This window comes from Bos grunniens, chromosome 5 (genome assembly GCF_055505025.1).
Source record: "Bos grunniens cultivar Pamir isolate PY7600 chromosome 5, Bosgru_T2T1.0, whole genome shotgun sequence".
In the NCBI taxonomy this organism is placed as follows: domain Eukaryota; kingdom Metazoa; phylum Chordata; class Mammalia; order Artiodactyla; family Bovidae; genus Bos; species Bos grunniens.
In genome coordinates this window covers 103,000,317-103,011,193 of record NC_141169.1, presented here as the reverse complement: position 1 = coordinate 103,011,193, position 10,877 = coordinate 103,000,317, and positions in this window count along the sequence as shown.

Here is a 10,877-nt window from a genome sequence, read left to right as displayed (position 1 = left end):
GAAGCAGAGTTAGGGCATCTCCCACCATCTCGTTGCAGGAATCCCAGGACTCTAGAACAGGAGTTCAGTCTGTTACCTTGACTGTGGCTCTTGGAACTCTCTCAGGAACTATAGGCTGTGATGGTGATTGGTGACAATCAGAGTTGTGAGTCTTCTACACATCACCCCTTCTCTCTGTGCCCCATGCAACTGCTCAAGAACCTCAATCTTACATCAGAGAGCTTTTGTGAATTAAGTTGTTTACTTAATCATTTTACTTTATAAACTCAAATGTACTTGGCAAAACATTTTGCATCTAATTCCCCTTCATATCCCCAATGCCTGGCTAATTAAAAATTCTAAATGATGTCTTTTGTGTACCTGTGTGAATGAATGTCAGCCTGATATTTTACACAAATCATTTCAATCAAAAAGAAATCTTTTGAGAAATAATTTAACTTGTTATGAGGATGTAACAGCACAATGCAAGCTGCATCATTTGTTTTAATGATATTTCAATACTGTTAAATGGTATGAGCTATATATGGTTCACTTCAACACCTTTCTGCAATGAATGCAGTAAATTGCAATAACTAGAAACAACCTTGGAGAAGGCAATGGCACCCCACTCCAGTACTCTTGCCTGGAAAATTCCATGGACAGAGGAACCTGGTAGGCTGCAGTCCATGGGGTCATGAAGAGTCAGACACGACTGAGCAACTTCCCTTTCACTTTTCACTTTCACGAATTGGAGAAGGAAATGGCAATCCACTCCAGTGTTATTGCCTGGAGAATTCTAGGGATGGGGGAATCTGGTGGGCTTCTGTCTATGGGGTCGCACAGAGTCGGATTCGACTGAAGCGACTTAGCAGAAACAGCAGCAGAAACAACCTAGCTCCAGTACAAGAGCAGTGCTGAGACAGCCAGTTCTAAATACGTGTAAATGCTACAAATTTCTTTGAATATCTGAAGATTAAAGAAGACAAACCACAGTGCACTGACAGGTGAAGACCATGAGGCCTCCTGTTCTGGTCTTAATCAGATATGGCCAAGTGGTCAGGATGTTTACGTATTTATCATTTGGCACTTTTTCAATTCAAACCACACACAACTGTAACAGGAAGCAATTTTGTTATAAAAAATGTGAACAGCTTCTGTGTTGAATTAGAAGTGCAGAAGCAAAGAGCAGAAAAAATCTTGTTCTTTTACTTAGGCTAACTATTTGTCCTTATGGATTGTAAAGAAATACAATGTGTAGCATTATTATTCCCAAATCACCATGAGAATATGGTGGTTTCAGAGGTTCAGTAATCTCTTTGCTAGGAAAGTTAATAATTAAACCTTTTTGCTTGAGGAAAATTTCCTCAGGATCAATCAGAGAGACTAAAATACAAAATATAAAGAGGCATACAACTCTAACAGAAAATTATTAACTGAGTTGTTATACCAAAGCATTGGAGACCTGCCTCACCATCTGTGTTCTTTGCATGGATGGGACCAAGGTTCATAAAGACTCCTTTACCAAAGACCACTTCATCACCAGGGCATGAAGGAAAGCGAGGTTATGAGCTGGTGATGTCCAGCCCATCACCTCTGTTCAGCCCTTTATAGTCTATAACCAGAAACATCAAACAAAGAGTGTGGCCCTGAATTGGCCTCATTCACTCCTCCATAGTGCAACATCAGATACCCAGAGACAAGAGCAGATCAAAGCTAAGAAATCAAAGACAAGCAGATTCTAAGTGGAGATCATGCAGAAAAAAGGTCTTCCCTGCTGCTGTTGGAAAGAAGCCCTCCCACCCCAGACACCATCAGTGGGAGGAGACACAAGAAGATGCCTCCTGAAATAGGGGAAAACCAGTCTCAGCAGGGAGCTTGAACTAGAAATGACAAGACAATTATACCATGAACCCAAGCTAAGTTGAGGGACAAATTTTAAATAGGAGAGTCTGTGTTAATATTATGGAACTTTCAATGCACACAAACATCCCTTGCTAGTGCACAAGATGAAATCAGTGATAAAAATAGAGTATATTACATTTATGTATATTTGAATTCTAGAGGACACATTTTTAAGCCCACTACAGAAAGAAAACTCATAAATCTTCTTGTTTTTAAATGCACAGAGTTGTCACCTCTGTGAACTCTTTCTAATTTCTCCAGCTCAAAATTACCACTGTGTCTATTTAATCTATAAAATCTTGCCCACTGTCTTTAAAGTGGGGGCTTCTTGAGAGGAAGTATTGTGTCTTACTCTTCAATATCTCTTTAAAGTCAAGTAAAGACACATAGAGAGAGCTTAACAAATAGTGGATAAAGAAATGAATGCATGAACAAATGCTGAAAATCACCCAGAGTTAATGATACTGAGCGAGAAAAGGATAGGGGAGACACAAATCTGACTAATCCCACTTGGCATAGACTGAAGTGGAGTAAGGAGTCAGAGACACACCAGACAAAGGAACCAGATAGAAAATGCCTTCTTCAAATCTCACTCTGGGGAGGGTCCAATCACATTTAATTTCTGCACAAAGCTATAGCTCAGAAACTTTACCAAGGCAAGAAAAAAACTGTCAGCATTGCTATCAAGGATGTGGCATCGACAATAATACTCATCAAATAGCTGTTTTTCTAGCTCCCAGTGACTCATTCTGGCCAATGAAATGTGGGTGGTGTCACATGTGTCTCTTCCAAGTGGAGACATGAAAATCCCATGTGACTCTCTAGTCTCTCTCTTTTCTGCCCCAGAAGTTGTGTGTTCCAAATGGTGCACATGTGAGCTGAAGATGCTTCACTGACCACAGTACATTTGTAGGTTGGTAATGAATTGTGTATGCATGTATGTGTTGCCTCTGAGATTTGGGGGTCAGTTGTTCCAGTAGCAGAACAGAGTCTATTCTGACAGATCCAAAGGGGAAGGAAGACGAAAAAAAGACAGAATCTGTCACATGAATCAGGTACTTTCCTGGATCTCCTCTTCCTTCTGGGTCTTCATTCCAAGCTACTCCCTCAGGTGGTCAGCTTGCGTCCTCTGTTGGGCCTGGTTGGTTCTCAGTCACCATTTCTGATTGACCAACAACTAGATCTAAGTCCTGTTTAAGAGCACCCACCCCTGGTGCATCTCCTGCTCCCTTTACATCACTCTGTGCTGATAGGCTCAGTTTCCCAAATTTGTCTCTTAGCATCTCGACCTTCATCCTTAAACAGCTCTCCTTTGCTCTGAGTTAGTCAGTTCATCATATTTTTACTTTCCACCAATCCTGTACTAATGAAAACACAGCATGTACTTTCTAAACCTCTTCAGTTTCTTCTTGATTTCCTGAACAAATCTGATTCCTGGATGGAGTGCTCTATGTAGTTAATTAATTTATTCATCTTTGGGTAAGAAATAATTTTGCTGAATTTTTTCCCCCTCAACTGAAGAAAATGGCACATTCAAAGCCTATCTCCTTGTGACCATGTTACTGAAAGGTAGGTGTGTGGGGCCTGGCTGCTCACTGCTTAAAAGCCAGTATACAGGGCAGATTGGTGGAAAAGAAAGTTTGCTTTATTTCATATGCTGGCAACTGGCATGGGCAGTGGCAGACATCTGTTCAAAGGCCAACGTTCACCCCCCATGACAAGCAGGTGGTGAGAGTTTTATAGACAAAGTGGGAGAGGGGTTACATGCAGAAATAGTACAGTCATCTTCAAATTGGTCATGAGTGGTCTAACTAGTGTCATCTTGGTTACTTTCAATTCAGTTCAGTCGCTCAGTCATGTCAAACTCTTTGCTACCCCATGGACTACAGCACGCCAGGCTTACTTGTCCATCACCAACTCCTGGAGCTTGCTCAAACTCATGTCCATTGAGTCGGTGATGCCATCCAAAACATCCACTGGTTGTTTTAAGTACAGTTAATCTTTAGTGCTCGGGTATACTTGTCCCCATGTCTTTGTGGTCAGTACTCAGAACTGTGGATGCTCAAGTCCTGGGTACAGTGTGGTCATCATGTAGTTCACTGCTTCGCCTGGTGTTTTGTATCTATAAGACAGCTCACAGGACATGGCTCAGAATATCATCTATAACCCTTGAGAAAGAACTAAAGGTCCTTACTGTGCTTAATGACTACATTATTATTATTTAGTCTCCTCTGAGTGTTTTCCTTTGTTTCCACATTTCTCGCTTCTCCAATTAAACATATTCTTTGACTAAAGTTTTCCACAGGCAAAAGGCAGGCAGAAGACACGGTGAGGGGACAAGAATCATAGAGTCCTCTCTGCTTCAACCACAACCCTAGGGACCCCCTCGGGACTTGGAAGGGGCTGGTGCAAGGAGAGGCTCTGAAAAACATGTTTCATTAACTTCATGATTAACCCACCTCTGCTCAGAGATGATGTAATTACCAACTGCAGAGCTATTGAGTTCTTGTGGGTGGTGATTCTTAAACCACTGCAACTGAAGGTTAGTGCCTCTGGGGTGGCACTCAGAGTTCAAAGCCTGAGTGATTGCTCAGACTCAAAGTCTATGAACTGAGGCTCTATTGCACACGGAGCTTTGGTGCAGCTGAGTCCTGCCCGCAGACCAGCCTCAGAACACTGGAAATACAGCAAAATGTGTTCCTCCTTTAACATCAAAGACTCTGTGAACAGATCTCTTTTCCTTGTCATCTAGTGCTTCCCAATCTGGGCATGCTAACCAAGGCTCCTGCAGTCTGCAGGCATTGTCTGAGGCCTTGCCAGGGCCCAGGATTGGAGTGAGGCCTGTGCCTGTGTAAAGCTCTATATTTCCCCTCTCTGTAACTCACAGATGCTCAGCTAACATTTATTGAATGGCTGAATGGCACTGTACTAAATATTGAAGATAAATTATCTTAAATATAAAGAAATGTTTCTGAGAACATCATTTAGCTAATATTTTTGTTTTAAAGGCGAATGTTTCTGGCAATTAGCAAGGCAAAATTTGATTTTCAAAAACAAGCAGCTATCACCAACAAATATGTCACAACGAATACTGCAAATCTCTATCTCTAAGGATACTCAAGACAAACCACAAAATACCTACATGTGGCTTCTTAATAAGTCTTAATCAAACCCAACTGAGGAGACAGGATATTCATATGATTTATCATTGGCAGTTTTTTTTCATTAAAACCACACAGCAATATCACAAGAAGAAAATTTGCGATTAAAAAAGTACAGCTGCACCATCGATATGACATAAGGAAGGAGATGAGGTGCCAAAAGATATCTTTGGCTTAAAATAACAGACAGCTCAATTAGTCTTTCACTTTAGAAGGAGAGTCCTCTTCGGCTGATCTTGAAAGATGATGTGGAGACCAGGACAACTCAACTGTTCTGCACAACAGTTAGAACTGTGAACTGATAATTTTGGATAATGTTGCTCTTTGAGTCCCTTCTTGTTACTTTTTGTGAATCTACTGTAGGTTTTTGCATTTTTGTTGCCACGTGGCTTACATAAAACATCTTAGAGGGACAACAGTAAATACTACACTGATGACAAATGAATTCCAATGACATGCAAAAGCTCTGCCTTTTTATCCCCTTCTACGCATTTTGTTTTGGATGTCACAATTTACCTCTCTCTATATTGTATATCCACTAACAAAATATTTCTCTCTATAGCTATTTTAATACTTTCTTTAGACTAAAGCTACCTGATTAGCACACTACCATATGACAGTGTCAGAGTATGCTGAATTGGATTCAGTATTTACACTTACAAGTCTGTTGCATATTTTCACTTCTTTCATATAAAAATTAGCATCCTTCATTTAGTTTGAGGAACTCCCCTCAGCAATCTTGTAAGACAAGCCTAATGTTGGTGAATTCCCTCAACTGTTGTTTGTTTGGGAAAGTCTTTATATCGTTTTCATTTATGAAAAACAACCTTGCTGAGAAAAGTATTCGTGGTTGGTAGGCTTTTTTTTTTTTCTTTCTAAAGTTTGAATATATCATCCTTTCTCTCCTGGACAGTCAGGTTTCTACTAAAAAGTCCACTGATATTTTTAAGGGAATTTCTTTTTTGTGAGCATTTACTTTTCTCTTGCTGCTTATAAAATTCTCTCTTTTTCTTGATTACAAGCAATGTGTCTTGGGGGTAATCATTTTGAATGAACTCTGAGGAGTGAGCTATTAGCTACATGAACTTGGATGTCTAAATCTCATCAGATTTGGGACTTATCTGGTATTATTTCTTTAAGTATAATCTGTGTCCCTTTCTCCCTCTCTTCTCCTTCTGGGACTCCAATAATGTGCAGGTTGTTTCTGTGAAAGTTACCCCATAGTTCACACAGGTTCTTTCACTCTTTTTCATTCCTCTTTTTCTTTGTCCCCTGGCTGGGTAATCTCAATGGTCATGCGTTCTAAGTTACAGAGTCTTCTGCTGTTGTTGATGCTCTAGGTAGCATTTTTCATTTTGTTGCATTTCATTCATTGTAGTCTTAAGCAACTGATCCAACCAGTCCATCCTAAAGGAAAACAGTCCTGAATATTCATTGGAAGGACTGATGCTTAAGCTGAAACTCCAATATTTTGACAACCTGATGCGAAGAACTGACTCATTAGGAAAGATCCTAAGGTTGTGAAAGATTGGGGGCAGGAGGAAAAGGGAACGACAGGAGATGAAACAGTTTGATGATAGCATCACCGACTCAATGGACATGAGTTTGGGCAAGCTCTAGGAGTTGGTGATGGAGAGGGAAGCCTGGCATGCTGCGGTCCATGGGGTCGCAAAGAGTCGGACATGACTGAACCACTGAACTGAACTGAATCTTAAGCAACTGATTCTCTGTTTGGTTCATTTTTCTGTTTTGTTCCTTCTGTTATTCTCTTTGCCTCACTGCAAAGCTTGAGGGACCTCAGTTCCCCTACTGGGACTGAATACAGACAACAGCAGCAAATGCATCAAATCCTAACCACTAAACCATCAGCAAACTCCCTGTTTACTTCCTTTTTTTATGATTTCTATCTCTATTTTAAAAAGTCTGAATTTATTATGTGAAGTAACACCCTAGCTCAACAATTACTGAGCCCTAGCTCAATAATTACTGAGCCTGAGCTCTAGGACCCACAAATCACAAATAGGAGGTGATGCTGCAACCCCTGAAGCCTGGGTGCCTAGAACCTGTTCACAATAAGAGAAGCCCACGCATAGAGAAACCTGCTGCCCACAAAAAAGAGTAGTGCCTGCTTGCTGCTTTTGGAGAAAGCCCATGTGCAGCAACAAAGACTCATGCAACCGAAAATTAAAAACAATAATAATGATGAGAAATTTTTTTAAATCTTATTTTCTTCTTATATTGTCTTCCTGAATTTAATTGTTTATCTGTGTTTTTTGGAGTTCACTGAGCTTCTTTGTGTGTCTGCCTTATTTCATCATATGTCTTCTATTTCATCACTTTCCAAGTAAATAGCCATGTGAGCTGCCCTGGAAGAAGCCCTGGGCATCTTCCCATCCCCAAGCACAGCCTAGAACTATGAAGACTGCAAGCGTGAGTGTAGATTGGAGTCCTAGAAACCATCCAGAGTCATTAACCAAGTAACTGGGTGGGTCCAGCTCACAACCAGGCCAGCACTCTCAGGTTTTATGTTAGTTCAGCAGCTTCTCCACATGTCCACAATGGAATTGGCCAGGGGTGGGGGTGGGGGGCAGGGAGGGTTGCAGGGGTAGTGCTGTGTAAACGTAATCTTTACTTTGTCACTTCTTCATGACAGCTCTCTCTACACTGAGGAGTCACAGCAGGATCACAATTACATTTTCAATTCAGTTCAGTTCAGTTCAGTCGCTCAGTCGTGTCCCACTCTTTGTGACCCCATGAATCACAGCACGCCAGGCCTCCCTGTCCATCACCAATTCCTGGAGTTCACCCAAACTCATGTCCATCAAGTCGGTGATGTCATCCAGCCATCTCATTCTCTGTTGTCCCCTTCTCCTCCTGCCCCCAATCAATCCCAGCATCAGGATCTTTTCCAGTGAGTCAACTCTTCCCATGAGGTGGCCAAAATATTGGAGTTTCAGCTTCAGCATCAGTCCTTCCAATGAACACCCAGGACTGATCTCCTTACGATGGACTGGTTGGATCTCCTTGCAGTCCAAGGGACTCTCAAGAGTCTTCTCCAACACCACAGTTCAAAACCATAGCCTTGACTAGATGGTCCTTTGTTGGCAAAGTAATGTCTCTGCTTTTGAATATGCTGTCTAGGTTGGTTATAACTTTCCTTCCAAGGAGTAAGCGTCTTTTAATTTCATGGCTGCAGTCACCATCTGCAGTGATTTTGGAGCCCCAAAAAATAAAGTCTGACACTATTTAAGCAATCTTTAAACAATCTTGAAACATCTGAAAAATAGATGTTTTCAGAGAAGCCCCTTGGTCTGAAATTCTTCCTCTAAGAGATCAATCATGTCAGATGCCTCCATCCATATCTCTGAAACATAAATAGCCAAATGTTCTTGATCTTTATATCTACATCTATTCTTCTGGATCCCCTCTGCCTAGGTCTCCACTTTCTTGCCTTCTTGTCCCATCTGAATACAGGGTGTGGGTGAGCACCAATTTGCCTTCCATCAACTTGAAGATATATATGAACTGATATAATTCATTTAGAAGGAGAGATCCTTGGAGAGACAAGAAATAGCAGCATCCTAAAGAAATGGTAGGAAGAGATGGAAAAGAAAGAATGGATTTATAAGGATTGGAAAATCAAATACACATGGGAGATGAGCAAAGAGGTGTTTGTATCCACTAAAGGAATAAATGAGAGATGAAAAAGGAAGAGGTAGTTATGTACAGTTAGAGTTTTAATTGGCCTGTGAATATTGAGGCAGGATAAGGAAAGCTGTATCCATTCTCTCCCACCAGCCAACCTTCCACTTTGAAACTCATACCCAGTCTGGTGTCCAAGAACAAGTTACAAACTGGTGATGTGACATCTCAGAGGTGTTTAGAACTATTTTGTTTTGTTTTGTTTTGTTTTTCCATGAGTTCATCTTGTTAGGAAGGAATGTGTGAATATAGATCAAGTTTACATCCTTAAGAGTGACCTGGAGCACTTGTGAGCATGCCCTCATTAGCCTCTAAGACGTGAGAAAGCAGGTCAGCTCACTCATCTTTCATTTCCTTTGAGAAAGATGTTATTTGAGGACCAATCCCCTAAAAGCATTTGACATGGAGCTTGGTAAATTAATAGCACAGCAAAAAGTTAATTTATTCAGAATATTTCATTTTGAGCAATTTTCATATGACAAAATTACAGGTCAGCATTACTCTATTGAAATACAGGCAATTAGAATATCTGAGGCTTCATCTCCTAGTTAATACAGCATCACGAGAAAGTCACTGGGGATGTTCCCAGGGCACTGAGTTCAACATCATCATACCCAGCATCCCCTTTCTTCCCCTGGAGCAGCCAGAAGCTCTCTTCTCCTTGCCCAGGATCAGCTGCCTCTCTGGAGAAGTTCAGACAAGAGCGTGAAGTAGAAAAAAGAAGTTTGATTAGAACTGAGACACGAGGATGGGACAGAAGCCTCTGGTGGGAGGGAGACAAGCACGTGGTTATAACAAAGCATCCCTGGGGCCCAGGTGTGGGGAGGGAGGCTCAGACTATTTCACATGAGTTCCAGTGAGGATGGATCCCAGCTGGCCTCTCAGATCCAGTGCATGTGGTCTCCTGGGCCTCAGTGCATGGGGAAATCCTGCATCACAGGAGACCTGTGCTCAGGAGCTCTGGGAGACCTGCTTCCAGGCAACACAATACCAAGGAGATGCCCAGCAACGGTAAGAATCATAAAAAGGAATTTAAATGTTCTCCTTTCACAGGTGATAGATGCAAATTCACAAAAAGAGGGAGACTGGAGACAGGAAAAATCTGAATTCCTCACTCACAACCCAAGTCTGCTCTTAGTTGACTTGACTCCTGTTCCCAAATGTCCACAAATAGTATCACAGGTGCACCCACAGATATCTCCTCCCCAGAAACTACACAGGCCCTCAGATGGAGAAATACTCTTTTCTAGAGAATGAGGGTCTTCTTGCAGCTACTGAAATATCAGTTTATTGTGATACACACAGTCAAAGGCTTTGGCATAGTTATTAAAGCAGAAATAGATGCTTCTCTGGAACTCTCTTGCTTTTTTGATGATTCAGCGAATTTTGGCAATTTGATCTCTGGTTCTTTGCCTTTTATAAGTCCAGCTTGAACATTGAGAATTTCATGGTTCATGCCCTGTTGAAGCCTGGCCTGGAGAATTTTGAGCATTACTTTGCTAGAGTGTCAGGCTTTATTTTTCTGGGCTCCAAAATCACTGCACATGGTGACTGCAGCCATGAAATTAAAAGACGCTTAATCCTTGGAAGGAAAGTTATGACCAACCTAGATAGCATATTCAAAAGCAGAGACATTACTTTGCCAACAAAGGTTCATCTAGTCAAGACTATGGTTTTTCCTGTGGTCATGTATGGATGTGAGAGTTGGATTGTCAAGAAGGCTGAGCGCTGAAGAATTGATGCTTTTGAACTGTGGTGTTGGAGAAGACTCTTGAGAGTCCCTTGGACTGCAAGGAGATCCAACCAGTCCATTCTGAAGGAGATCAGCCCTGGGATTTCTTTGGATGGAATGATGCTAAAGCTGAAACTCCAGTACTTTGGCCAACTCATGTGAAGAGTTGTCTCATAGGAAAAGACTCTGATGCTGGGAGGGATTGGGGGCAAGAGGAGAAGGGGACGACAGAGGATGAGATGGCTGGATGGCATCACTGACTCGATGGACGTTTGTCTCAGTCAACTCTGGGAGTTGGTGATGGACAGGGAGGCCTGGCATGCTGCGATTCATGGGGTCACAAAGAGTCGGACACGACTGAGCAACTGATCTGATCTGATCTTGCTAGAGTGTGAGATGAG